This window comes from Coregonus lavaretus (genome assembly GCF_964263955.1).
Source record: "Coregonus lavaretus genome assembly, chromosome: 11".
NCBI classification, from domain to species: domain Eukaryota; kingdom Metazoa; phylum Chordata; class Actinopteri; order Salmoniformes; family Salmonidae; genus Coregonus; species Coregonus lavaretus.
In genome coordinates, this window is record NC_139998.1 from 9,922,518 (window position 1) to 9,938,027 (window position 15,510).

The window sequence follows — 15,510 nt, forward strand, 5'->3', positions numbered from 1 at the left end:
GGAGGTACCGGGCTGAGGACACGCATCTCAGGGCTAGTGCGGGAAGCAGCAACAGGGCATGCTTGGCCCTGGGGACGCACCGCAGGCCTGATGCGTGGTGCCGGAACTGGAGGTACCGGGCTGAGGACACGCATCTCAGGGCTAGTGCGGGGAGTCGGAACAGGGCATGCTGGACCCTGGGGACTCCCATAACGCCTAGTGCGGGGAGCCGGAACAGGGCATGCTGGACCCTGGGGACTCACCTCACGCCTAGTGCGGAGAGCAGGAACAGGCCGGGCTGGGCTGGCGACGCGCACCGTATCCCTGGTGCGAGTGGCCGGAACAGGCCGGGCCGGGCTGGCGACGCGCACCGCATCCCTGGTGCGTGGAGTAGGAACAGGCCGGGCTGGGCTGGCGAAGCGCACCGTATCCCTGGTGCGTGGAGTAAGAACAGGCCGGGCTGAGCTGGCGACGCGCACCGTATCCCTGGTGCGAGTGGCCGGAACAGGCCGGGCCGGGCTGGCGACGCGCACCGCATCCCTGGTGCGAGTGGCCGGAATAGGCCGGACCGGACTGGCGTAGCACACCGTGGACCTGGTGCTTGGAGTAGGAACAGGCCGGTCCGTACCGGGAACACACACCACTGGCCTCAACCGAGGATCAGGAACGGGCCGGACCGGACTGGCAACACACATCAGTCCTTCACGCCGTGCCACACACACTTCCCTCCTTCTACTCGCCAATGACTCCCGTACTCCGTTAGCCTTCTCTCCTTTTCTCCCTGTGGCAGCCTCCTGCTGCCCAGCTGCCCAAGCCATGTGCCCCCCCCAAAAAATTTATTGGGGTTGCCTCTCGTCCTTCCGACGAAAAACCTGCTGCCGCCGATGCTCCTCTCTCGCCAGGGCCTTGATCTTCCCCCAAGGTCCCTTGCCCCCGAGCATGTCCTCCCAGGACCACGATTTGCCCACCTGGGCCATCGCCAGCCTCTCGATCTCCTTACCCGGCGCCTCCACCCATGTCCAGTCTCTTTGCTCCTGTACACGCTGCTTGGTCCTTTTATGGTGGGTTATTCTGTCACGATCGTCTTCGAAATGAGCGGACCAAGGCGCAGCGTGATAAGCGTACATACTTTATTTTAATAAAGCGCACACACGAAAATGAAACAAAACACGATCGTAACGTCCTCAGTGACAAAAACACGGAACACTGGAACACAGGAACAACAGGAACAATGGAACAATAACCCACAAAACAAAGGAGAAAACACACAGAATATATATGGCTCCCAATCAGAGATAACGAGCCGACAGCTGACACTCGTTACCTCCGATTGGGAGTCATATGACTAAACAAGCACAAAACCCAAACATAGAAATGAAACAACTAGATCCCCAACATAGAAATACCCTCAAACAAACGACAATGAACAACCCTGGCTCAAATATCAAAGTCTATGGAGCCAGAGTGTCACAACTATTGTTTGTACAGATGAACGTGGTACCTTCAGGTGTTTGGAAATTGCTCCCAAGGATGAACCAGACTTGTGGAGGTCTACAACTTGGCTGATTTCTTTTGATTTTCCCATGATGTCAAGCAAAGAGGCACTGAGTTTGAAGGTAGGCCTTGAAATACATCCGCGGGTACACCTCCAAAGTAGATGTCCTAACCGACTTGCCAAAACTATAGTTTGTTAACAAGAAATGTGTGGAGTGGTTGAAAAACGAGTTTTAATGACTCCAACCTAAATGTTTGTAAACTTCCAACGTCAACTGTACATAAAAAGATTAAATAAACAATTTATTTGGGAAGTATCCAGTCAATGGTCTTTTCTTCTTTAGCATGCTGATGATTTCAATTTGTATTGGATGTATTGTTATCTGTTAAGACATTGAATACATGTTGTTTAGTATATTTAGTAAATTTAGTATGTTTAGTTTAGTTTTCTCTGTGAGAAGAAAGTTCATTTAAAGTTATATGTGATTTGGTTTATGTAGATACAGCATTTCAATGTTGTTACTACCTGATATAATTTGCATATTCATACTGAGTTTTCAGCAAACTGTGGTGAGTGATTTACAAGGAGTCAGGCGCCGGAGGGTAATTCACAGAATAAATGGTTTATTCCGTAACACAGCGGTACGCAGCTATGCGTAAAACACTCCAGTGCAGATATACGGCGCACTGGAAAACAACAAGGCACACGGGTGAATATCCCGGCGATACAAAATACAAAAGAGCTCTACCGAGCTATAATCATCTCCACAATAAACAATCACACACAAAGACAAGGGGGCAGAGGGAACACTTATACAGGTACTGATGAGGGGATATGAACCAGGTGTGTGTAATAAACAAGACAAAACAAATGGAATGATGAGATGAGGAGTGGCAGTGGCTAGAAGGCCGGTGACGACAAATGCCGAAGCCTGCCCGAACAAGGAGAGGAGGCAGCTTCGGAGGAAGTCGTGACACAAACTGTAGAATGTTCGCCACAAATTTCACATCATTTTTTGCCAGAAGGAAAGAAGTCGCTGCAAATCTGCCGCAACAGTTTGCCAAAAAACTAGTTTGCATGTGAGAATATGAGCTTGCCTCAACTGTTTGCCAGAAGCATGTTTTTTTTATAATGCCATTGAAACTATTTCACATTGATTGATTACTATTTTAGTCACAGACTTTTGAGTAGGACAGGATACTACACGAGTGAAGAGCAAAATCCACTTGTTAAGTTGCATAACATGCTTGCTAAATGTTCTGATCAGCTAAAACATGAGCAAACTAGAGTAAAGATGATCATGAGCACTCACCTCAACCTAACATTTTTCCATCTTAATTATTACCAAATATCCAAAAAACTAAGATTCAGTGAAAAACAATTCTGATGTTGATTGATTTATCAAGTACTCCACGCTTGTCTCAAAGCAGCGCGATGAAGCTGTCCCAATCAAAACAGTGCTGAATTGATAATTGACCACACACAGCTATTGCTTTAAATTTAGTATAACGGTTGGACTTTGGGAGTTTCAGTATAAGCAAGAATTTGATACATGCCATCAATTGCATTAGCCAACTTTATTCCAATATTTTCATCATTCAGTTGATCATAACTAAGGTCAGTTTTCTTCTCTCCGCATTTTTGTAAGACAAGGGCTGTTTCCTCGTCTCCTCACTCCGCTAACGTCCACCTCTGCCGCATTGTTCTCAACACCAGTTTACATCAATATACTGTATTCTAGAAATCAGGCTTTTTTTCATGTTTGGGCTCATTACATTTCTGTGATGTCGGGCTTGGGCTTCAGCTCACCGGACTTGGGTAACACCAGGCTCGAATTTTCAAGCCTGATGAGAACTCTACAATAAATTATGGACAGTCATTTTCAGCTATATATATAACCCTTCTGTAGTTTTCTGATCATATTGGAACACCCTGCTAGGCTATATGTTACTCTGGTTGTCTTTGTCTAATAACATCTGTAAATATTTTAAATAGACGCTCAAAAACCTATAGTTTTATATTTATAGGTAGCGTACGCCAATGTTCAAGGCTCAAACTCCCACGACTCCATTCGGCAAAACCACTCCCACCATCACCGACCAGAGTTGCAGCTCCGGCAGCTATTGTGCCCTTTCCAAATGTTTGTTCCAAAAGGCCTCCAGTGTTTGCTTGGACAGTCGCGGAGGCTGTTTGTGTTCGTTTTTGTTGGAAACACTTTATTTCAGATGCAACAGGTTTAGATGCTTAGCTAGCTAGCATTGCTAACGTTAGCACCAAAGATACAGGCTGAGCGACTAGAATTCCATAATGATTTGCCTGTACATTTCATAATGCATTTTGTGTTCTTCTAACACGCCTACATGTTTTTTGGACTGTTGTTAAAAACAGTCGCTAAGATGAAAGTCGGCCGTTATTGTAGCAAACACTATTATTTTGGATGTAGCAGTCGGGCTAGCTAGCATGCTATCTACATACAGTAACTCTATGTTATGGTTAGCATAGCTAGTTAGCATCTAAATTCAAATTAATTTTGAGTGCATTATAGTTGATTGGTGACAATGACATGAACATATATTCAGCATGACATTTATGCAAGCATTATAATATATTTACAACCCAAGAGTAATGTGAAATGTACTCATAACTTATGACATAAGCAATATATTTAGACTAAGCTTTGTCTATGCTTGATAGCGGTCATGTCTAGATGGAATACAGCTTTTGTCAAATTGACGTCAAAAGTTACATTTTTTGAATTTTAGCTAACTTTAGCCCTAACCCTTTTCCTAACCTTAACCTAATTATCCTAACCTGCTGCGTAAATTCTAAACCTGCTATGAAAAGTCAATTTTGGTAAAGGCTGTATCCTTCTGGGCAAAATCATGAATAGCCAGCTAGCTAAGCTAACTGCAGGCTAACTAAGAGACTAACAAAAACGATAAAACATAAAATCTGACAGTAGTACATACAGTATATACTAACAGCATAATAACTTCTTACAAAGTGGCGGAATTGTCCTTTAAGGGGTGCCTCTCCTATAGTCACCAATGCCATAGCAGCTGTGTCTGATATGCTAGTTCATTGACTGTATATGAACCAGAAAAAAAGGATAGTGAGATGTTTCGCTTCCTTTTCCATTTCTAATATCGCTGCTCTGTCTGTAGCTGGAGCACTACTTCCCTGGGAGGGAGGGAGGGAGGGAGGGAGGGAGGGAGGGAGAGAGAGAGAGAGGAGAGAGAGAGAGAGAGAGAGAGAGAGAGAGAGAGAGAGAGAGAGAGAGAGAGAGAGAGAGAGAGAGAGAGAGAGAGAAAATAACGTTCTGAGAATTTCATAGATCTAGGTGAGAGCGTGGTTGTCCTATGGTTATTTTGCATACAACTTTCTGGAAATAGGGCAGGATGAGTTTTCAATTCACCTTAACGTGGCTGGGTGAAAGTCTCCAGGCCTAGTTAGTTATACGCTCCAACTACGGCCCAGAGATTGTGCTGGACAGGGTTGTGTTCACTAGGCACGAAATGGAAGAAAACGCTTCGAAACAGTGAAACGGTGAGGTACTATCTGAACTTGTGCGCAAGTTGGTGGCAGAACAAGGAGGAGTTCTTTAAGAACGCCAGCAGAAAAAGCCTATTTTTACATGTTGCTTATGAGTGCATTTCACACTACTTGTGGATTATAATTCGATTTTAAGGCTTGTATGACTGTCCTGCTTAATATAATGTTTGTGTCATCATCGAAAATCAACGGCATTATACTTAAAAAATACTTCAACCAGTAAAATGGCTCTCTAGCTAGCTTTTGCTACAGCCTATATCAATGAGCGTTAGCATTCTAGCTAACAACTGCTGCATCCAAAATATATATTTTGCAAAGATCACAACCAAATGTAGTCATAGCGACTGTTCAAGCAAGAATCAAAACATCATTGTAAGCATATGAGAACGTTAAAAATTATTTTGTTTAGAAGTCATAAAAACGTAAATCTATGTTGAATGGTCGCAAATGGCTTTCTTACTGCCGCCAAGAGTCTCACGCATCTGTGCGTAACGTCAGTGTGTCCAGTACTGGAAAAAGGGCCAGTGTAGGTCAGTTGGTATTGGATCATATTGGAACACCCTGCTAGGCTATATGTTACTCTGGTTGTCTTTGTCTAATAACATCTGTAAATATTTTAAATAGACGCTCAAAAACCTATAGTTTTATATTTATAGGTAGCGTACGCCAATGTTCAAGGCTCAAACTCCCACGACTCCATTCGGCAAAACCACTCCCACCATCACCGACCAGAGTTGCAGCTCCGGCAGCTATTGTGCCCTTTCCAAATGTTTGTTCCAAAAGGCCTCCAGTGTTTGCTTGGACAGTCGCGGAGGCTGTTTGTGTTCGTTTTTGTTGGAAACACTTTATTTCAGATGCAACAGGTTTAGATGCTTAGCTAGCTAGCATTGCTAACGTTAGCACCAAAGATACAGGCTGAGCGACTAGAATTCCATAATGATTTGCCTGTACATTTCATAATGCATTTTGTGTTCTTCTAACACGCCTACATGTTTTTTGGACTGTTGTTAAAAACAGTCGCTAAGATGAAAGTCGGCCGTTATTGTAGCAAACACTATTATTTTGGATGTAGCAGTCGGGCTAGCTAGCATGCTATCTACATACAGTAACTCTATGTTATGGTTAGCATAGCTAGTTAGCATCTAAATTCAAATTAATTTTGAGTGCATTATAGTTGATTGGTGACAATGACATGAACATATATTCAGCATGACATTTATGCAAGCATTATAATATATTTACAACCCAAGAGTAATGTGAAATGTACTCATAACTTATGACATAAGCAATATATTTAGACTAAGCTTTGTCTATGCTTGATAGAGGTCATGTCTAGATGGAATACAGCTTTTGTCAAATTGACGTCAAAAGTTACATTTTTTGAATTTTAGCTAACTTTAGCCCTAACCCTTTTCCTAACCTTAACCTAATTATCCTAACCTGCTGCGTAAATTCTAAACCTGCTATGAAAAGTCAATTTTGGTAAAGGCTGTATCCTTCTGGGCAAAATCATGAATAGCCAGCTAGCTAAGCTAACTGCAGGCTAACTAAGAGACTAACAAAAACGATAAAACATACAATCTGACAGTAGTACATACAGTATATACTAACAGCATAATAACTTCTTACAAAGTGGCAGAATTGTCCTTTAAGGGGTGCCTCTCCTATAGTCACCAATGCCATAGCAGCTGTGTCTGATATGCTAGTTCATTGACTGTATATGAACCAGAAAAAAAGGATAGTGAGATGTTTCGCTTCCTTTTCCATTTCTAATATCGCTGCTCTGTCTGTAGCTGGAGCACTACTTCCCTGGGAGGGAGGGAGGGAGGGAGGGAGGGAGGGAGAGAGAGAGAGAGAGAGAGAGAGAGAGAGAGAGAGAGAGAGAAAAATAACGTTCTGAGAATTTCATAGATCTAGGTGAGAGCGTGGTTGTCCTATGGTTATTTTGCATACAACTTTCTGGAAATAGGGCAGGATGAGTTTTCAATTCACCTTAACGTGGCTGGGTGAAAGTCTCCAGGCCTAGTTAGTTATACGCTCCAACTACGGCCCAGAGATTGTTCTGGACAGGGTTGTGTTCACTAGGCACGAAATGGAAGAAAACGCTTCGAAACAGTGAAACGGTGAGGTACTATCTGAACTTGTGCGCAAGTTGGTGGCAGAACAAGGAGGAGTTCTTTAAGAACGCCAGCAGAAAAAGCCTATTTTTACATGTTGCTTATGAGTGCATTTCACACTACTTGTGGATTATAATTCGATTTTAAGGCTTGTATGACTGTCCTGCTTAATATAATGTTTGTGTCATCATCGAAAATCAACGGCATTATACTTAAAAAATACTTCAACCAGTAAAATGGCTCTCTAGCTAGCTTTTGCTACAGCCTATATCAATGAGCGTTAGCATTCTAGCTAACAACTGCTGCATCCAAAATATATATTTTGCAAAGATCACAACCAAATGTAGTCATAGCGACTGTTCAAGCAAGAATCAAAACATCATTGTAAGCATATGAGAACGTTAAAAATTATTTTGTTTAGAAGTCATAAAAACGTAAATCTATGTTGAATGGTCGCAAATGGCTTTCTTACTGCCGCCAAGAGTCTCACGCATCTGTGCGTAACGTCAGTGTGTCCAGTACTGGAAAAAGGGCCAGTGTAGGTCAGTTGGTATTGGATCATATTGGAACACCCTGCTAGGCTATATGTTACTCTGGTTGTCTTTGTCTAATAACATCTGTAAATATTTTAAATAGACGCTCAAAAACCTATAGTTTTATATTTATAGGTAGCGTACGCCAATGTTCAAGGCTCAAACTCCCACGACTCCATTCGGCAAAACCACTCCCACCATCACCGACCAGAGTTGCAGCTCCGGCAGCTATTGTGCCCTTTCCAAATGTTTGTTCCAAAAGGCCTCCAGTGTTTGCTTGGACAGTCGCGGAGGCTGTTTGTGTTCGTTTTTGTTGGAAACACTTTATTTCAGATGCAACAGGTTTAGATGCTTAGCTAGCTAGCATTGCTAACGTTAGCACCAAAGATACAGGCTGAGCGACTAGAATTCCATAATGATTTGCCTGTACATTTCATAATGCATTTTGTGTTCTTCTAACACGCCTACATGTTTTTTGGACTGTTGTTAAAAACAGTCGCTAAGATGAAAGTCGGCCGTTATTGTAGCAAACACTATTATTTTGGATGTAGCAGTCGGGCTAGCTAGCATGCTATCTACATACAGTAACTCTATGTTATGGTTAGCATAGCTAGTTAGCATCTAAATTCAAATTAATTTTGAGTGCATTATAGTTGATTGGTGACAATGACATGAACATATATTCAGCATGACATTTATGCAAGCATTATAATATATTTACAACCCAAGAGTAATGTGAAATGTACTCATAACTTATGACATAAGCAATATATTTAGACTAAGCTTTGTCTATGCTTGATAGCGGTCATGTCTAGATGGAATACAGCTTTTGTCAAATTGACGTCAAAAGTTACATTTTTTGAATTTTAGCTAACTTTAGCCCTAACCCTTTTCCTAACCTTAACCTAATTATCCTAACCTGCTGCGTAAATTCTAAACCTGCTATGAAAAGTCAATTTTGGTAAAGGCTGTATCCTTCTGGGCAAAATCATGAATAGCCAGCTAGCTAAGCTAACTGCAGGCTAACTAAGAGACTAACAAAAACGATAAAACATAAAATCTGACAGTAGTACATACAGTATATACTAACAGCATAATAACTTCTTACAAAGTGGCGGAATTGTCCTTTAAGGGGTGCCTCTCCTATAGTCACCAATGCCATAGCAGCTGTGTCTGATATGCTAGTTCATTGACTGTATATGAACCAGAAAAAAAGGATAGTGAGATGTTTCGCTTCCTTTTCCATTTCTAATATCGCTGCTCTGTCTGTAGCTGGAGCACTACTTCCCTGGGAGGGAGGGAGGGAGGGAGGGAGGGAGGGAGGGAGAGAGAGAGAGAGAGAGAGAGAGAGAGAGAGAGAGAGAGAGAGAGAGAGAGAGAGAGAGAGAGAGAGAGAGAGAGAGAGAGAGAGAGAGAGAGAGAGAGAGAGAGAGAGAGAGAGAGAGAGAGAGAGAGAGAGAGAGAGAAAAATAACGTTCTGAGAATTTCATAGATCTAGGTGAGAGCGTGGTTGTCCTATGGTTATTTTGCATACAACTTTCTGGAAATAGGGCAGGATGAGTTTTCAATTCACCTTAACGTGGCTGGGTGAAAGTCTCCAGGCCTAGTTAGTTATACGCTCCAACTACGGCCCAGAGATTGTGCTGGACAGGGTTGTGTTCACTAGGCACGAAATGGAAGAAAACGCTTCGAAACAGTGAAACGGTGAGGTACTATCTGAACTTGTGCGCAAGTTGGTGGCAGAACAAGGAGGAGTTCTTTAAGAACGCCAGCAGAAAAAGCCTATTTTTACATGTTGCTTATGAGTGCATTTCACACTACTTGTGGATTATAATTCGATTTTAAGGCTTGTATGACTGTCCTGCTTAATATAATGTTTGTGTCATCATCGAAAATCAACGGCATTATACTTAAAAAATACTTCAACCAGTAAAATGGCTCTCTAGCTAGCTTTTGCTACAGCCTATATCAATGAGCGTTAGCATTCTAGCTAACAACTGCTGCATCCAAAATATATATTTTGCAAAGATCACAACCAAATGTAGTCATAGCGACTGTTCAAGCAAGAATCAAAACATCATTGTAAGCATATGAGAACGTTAAAAATTATTTTGTTTAGAAGTCATAAAAACGTAAATCTATGTTGAATGGTCGCAAATGGCTTTCTTACTGCCGCCAAGAGTCTCACGCATCTGTGCGTAACGTCAGTGTGTCCAGTACTGGAAAAAGGGCCAGTGTAGGTCAGTTGGTAAAGCATGGCGCTTGCAACGCCAGGGTTGTGGGTTCGATTCCCACGGGGGGCCAGAATGAAAAAAATGATTTACAAAAAATAATGTATGCACTCACTAACTGTAAGTAGCTCTGGATAAGAGTGTCTGCTAAATGACTAAAATGTAAATGTAAAATGTAATTGCTTGGCTTACGAACATTCTCAGCACATTTAAGGAACTTGGTATTTCATTACTTTAACAGAAAGTTTACTAAAGGTTCAAACATTGTTACATTTAATTAAAAGTTTGGCAATGTTCTAGGAATGTTCTCCAACTGGTTTGACATTGGGAATGTTTCCAAGAACATTAGAAACAACGTTTTTCTGTGAGAATTTCAGTACTTCAGCATAACATTTCCTACAGGTTTCCTCATGGTTCTATTTAAAGTCTTGTTTGCAAATTGTTCCGAGAACGTCACGAAAAGTTTCCATAAAAACCACAAGAAACCTTAAGTAACGTCCAGAGAACGTTCTAAGAATTTTATTTAAAAACATACATTCCGTTCTCAGAACATGAAAAACACTGTCCATAAAAAACACAAGAAAACATGAGTAATTTTAAGAGAACATTCTATGAATGTTATTTAAAAACATATACATTCCATTCTCAGCATCAACAAAACTATCCTCTATCTTGTTAAGTGTTGTGTTCAGGTGTGGCCATGCCTGGGCTTAATGAATGCTTGTTTCCTTGGAAATGGGATCTGTTTGAATAGAACAGCTTTGGATGGGTAAAAAAACATGGCATGGTAGCTCCATCCTGGTGGCGCAGTGGATTAATTCCATGGATTTTGAACAGAATATTATAGGTTGAAATCGCACTGATGCTGTGTCACAATAAAAAAACAAATGTGTTTGCATTATTAATGCCTAAGGAAATTCATTTCCATGTGTCCTATCTGTGCTTGAAGTTCAAAAAAGTAAAAACAAAAGAACCTAGCAGTGTTATTGAAACATTCAGTGAAAGTTTTAAGGAAGTTATTAAAAAACCTCCAAATAACGGACAGTTATGAATATAACTACTGTTCCCTGATGGAGGGAATTAAGTATAACATACTATGGGAGTCAATGACCAATCATATTCACCTGAAGAATACTGAGCCCGCCCTCAGAAGCCCCGACTTCCTGGCTATAATACCGGCGCTCGCATTCATTTCTTCAATTCAGTACCGCTCTTCAGCGAGCCCAAACCCCTTGACAGCACGGTCCAAAATATGTTATACTTCTTTCCCTCCTTCAGGGAACAGTAGTTATATTCATAACTGTATTTCCCTTTCAGTCAGTCATTCGGTATAACATACAATCACACCCCAAGCCGGCTCAGAGGGTACCAAACTAGAAGGCCCACGGCAGCCCAAGCACACACAGGTTCCACCGGCTCTAAAAAAGGGTTATAGAAGCAACTTTTTTCCTAATAGTTACCTGAGAAGCCTGAACTGTCAGAGACCCATATAGGGAACCAGAATCTGCCGCAACTTGGCTATGCGCACTGACACGCTGCCACTGCAGCAAAAGTCCATAGACCCCACGGTTCCAAAAACAATACTTACGTTGCCAGCCTGAAATGTAAAAACTCGTACAAGGAACCGCAAGTCCAAAACAACAGAACACCTGTCGTGACTTGGTAAAGTGCACACGTGCTGCATAGCATCGACCAGAGTCAATGAACCGCGGCAGCCCGAGGCTCAAACCCACAGCAAACCTGCAGTAACCTGGAAAATGTCTACTTGCGCGCTGCCAAGGCCGCCCAAGGTTCAAACCCACAGGGAACTGTGACGGATAAATGCACGCTGCCTAACACCCACTCCCAGACATAGCCATAAGAACACTATGAGCCACACTGGGAGCAGTTGAATCCAAGTGACAAAAACTCACAAAGGAATGTGGGAACCCCAACTCGCTGCAGCACAGATATCACAGATCGTCATGCCCCTGAACAATGCGCAAGAAGCCGCCAGTGGAGTGAGCACACACACCGCTAGGCAACCCTTGTCCTTTGCTGTCCTTTGCTGTTCTCAATCCAATGAGAAATACGCTGCTTAGAAAGCTCCCTACCCTGAGCTGGATTAGCGAAACAGACAAAAAGCTGGTCACAAACATGGATATCCTTGGTCCTATCCATATACGTGTGTAAAGCGTGCACCGGACACAGGCCATTCAACCTCCATTGTTCCCTGGAAGCAAACGGAGGAAGTGAGAAAGAGAACAGCTCGAAAGCCAGGAACCTGTAAGACATAGGCATAATCTTAGGAGCAAAAGCTGCATTAGGACGTAACATGACTTTGGAGATGCCAGACCCGAACTCCAAACAGGAAGAGTGTATTGACAGCTCATGGAGCTCCCCAACAAGCTTGGCCGACGCCAAGGCCGTCAGCAGGGCAGTCTTTTACGAAAGGACCTTCAGGTCCACAGACTCCAATGGTTCAAAAGGAGGCTCAAACAGTGTCCAGGACAAAAGCCAGGTCCCAGGTTGGTGCCATAGGCTTAGACACTGGTCTGAGCCAACGCATGACTTTCAGGAACTGCACCACAAGAGGATGAGACCCCAGGGTAGAGCCGTCAATCCCTACATGGCACGCCGAGATGGCTGCCATATAAACCTTCAATGTGGAAAAAGAAAGGCTGTGCTCCAAAAGTTATTGAAAGAACATCAAAATGTCCACCAAAGAGCTCTGCAAATGATAAATTCCTTTAACCTGACATCAACCCTCCAACACGTACCACATTTATGAATACAACCCTCCCAAAGAGGGCGCAAGCGCCGATTGTATAGTCGTACTCACGTTCGAGGGTAAACCCCTAGCCATCAAATTAAACCTTTCAGGGGCCAAACCCACAGATTCTATATCTGCGGTCGTGGGTGCCAAACTCTCCTTTGTGCCTGGGTCAATAGATCCCGATGACACGGAACCCTCCATGGGTCCCCGCCCAACAGGCAGATGATCTCCGGGAACCATGGTTGTCTGGGTCACCAGAATCAACAATACACCCTCTTGATGGACCCTCTCCACGGTGGCCTGAATCAGGTCCACTGGAGGAAACACATAGAACAGGGTCAGAGGCCACTGATACGCCAAAGCATCCGTTCCCAACGGAGCGCCCAGATCCCTCATTGAGAAGAACAGACGACAATGCGCGTTTTCTTGCAATGCGTGAACATCTACGTCGGCCGACAGGAAATGCGCACTGCTCCATACGAGCAGGCCAGGTTTAGGAGAGAGAGAGACCGAGTCCCCCACTGCCTGTTGATGTACGCCACCCCCGTCCTGTTGTCGGACCTTATCAACACATGCTGGCCCTCCAACATCGGAAGGAATTGCCTCAGCGCTAGCAAAACAGTCAGTAACTCTAGGCAATGTTCCCTCTAAGCTGCATGCGCAGAAGAAATATCAGCACGCGCAGAGAAGCACGAAATTGAATTTCACTCAACTTTCTAGATTTTTCCCCGTTAGTTAACACTATCAACGTGAAGAGACCTGCTTGGGCCAAGAAACACGAGCAATGGACATTAGACCGGTGGAAATGTGTCCTTTGGTCTGGAGTCCAAATTGGAGATTTTTGGTTCCAACCGCCGTGTCTTTGTGAGACGCGGTGTGGGTGAACGGATGATCTCCGCATGTGTAGTTCCCACCGTAAAGCATGGATGAGGAGGTGTTATGGTGTGGCGGTGCTTTGCTGGTGACACTGTCTGTGATTCATTTAGGTTTCAAGGCATACTTAACCAGCATGGCTACCACAGCATTCTACAGCGATACGCCATCCCATATGGTTTGCGCTTCGTGGGACTATAATTTGTTTTTCAAGAGGACAATGACCCAACACACCTCCAGGCTGTGTAAGGGCTATTTGACCAAGAAGGAGAGTGATGGAGTGCTGCATCAGATGACCTGGCCTCCACAATCCCCCGACCTCAACCAAATTGAGATGGTTTGGGATGAGTCGGACCGCAGAGTGAAGGAAAAGCAGCCAACAAGTGCACAGCATATGTGGGAACTCATTCAAGACTGTTGGAAAAGCATTCCAGGTGAAGCTGGTTGAGAGAATGCCAAGATTGTGCAAAGCTGTCATCAAGGCAAAGGGTGGCTATTTGAAGAATCTCAAATATAAAATATATTTTGATTTTTTTAACACTTTTTTGGTTACTACATGATTCCATATGTGTTATTTCATAGTTCTGATGTCTTCACTATTATTCTACAATGTAGAAAATAGTGAAAAGAAAGAAAAATCCTTGAATGAGTAGGTTTTCTAAAACTTTTGATCTGTAATGTACATTCCCACAGCTTCCAAGGAACCAAATGTGGAAGCTGGGTTTTGATCATCTATCATCTACGGAACCCAGACAGAGATAGGTCTACTAGCCCAGGGGTTCACAAACTTCACCATAAGGGCTGAGCGGTGAAAAACCTCACACAGACCAAATAATAAGTAAAAAATATTGTTTTAGAAGGGGAGAGAAAATGTTTTAGTTTTAAAGCTAATTTCCTGCAATTCTACATATTTTGCCATGGAGCTGAAAAGAAATGGTGCGATTTTAAAGCAAAATGTTCTGCAATTCTATACATTTTGCCATGGCTAATGCTGTGTTCTTATGCTCAAACATTATAACTAAATCAATGGGGGCCTGATTTTCTAGCTTTTATTTAGTTGATTGTAAATTCTCAAAGATTATAGGCTATTATTTTAAAATATACTGTATAGGTCCATTATGTTCTCTACATACTTTCTATTTGGTTGTATTAGTTTAAGTTTACACTGAAAGCGTTTTTCCATCCCGAACATGTATTTTAACAAAAAATATTATAATCATCCCACGACTCACCTGGACCACTGCCGCAACCCAGAAGTGGGTCCCGACCCACAGTTTGGGAACCACTGTACTAGCCTATCTCTGCCCCACCACTAGTAATAGTGACTGAGGGATTTAGACAACTTCTCATTCTTCAAATCATGGTCATTTCTAGTTTTAGGCTGAATCTCAAACACGTTGACCACTTCACTTTGACCACTCCATCTGTGTGTTCACGAATATCCTTTCCACCTTCATTCAGCGTGTACAAAAAAAGATGTATTAGTTGTGATTCGCTAAAAGAGACATAGCAACGAATTGCGTGAACAATGCATATTTTATATTATTATTATTATTAAATGTTAAATTACAGTACAATAACAAATCAAAATAGGGCATTAGTATAAGTATAATGTTTTCTTAAGAAACAAAATAACATTAAATTAAAGCAAATAAACAAAAAACAACAAATAAAAATCACTACACGTGAATTGCAGTTTCAAAAGTTAAAGTACCTAAAATAAAATAAATGGAATAAGGTCAGGGGTTACAATTGAATAAACCTATTATAGAGTTGTAAGAATACATTTTTTGTTGACTAATTCTATACATTTTATTAAATAGTAAATATCAATAAAAAATATATTGCATTTGGGGACAGATTTCAAATGTTTGTTTTTGTATATGTAAAATTGACCAGAGGGAATGAAAAAATTAACTAATTCAGTAGCTTTGTTTTCATTTCAATAATAACATATTACATCTTTAATTGTAAA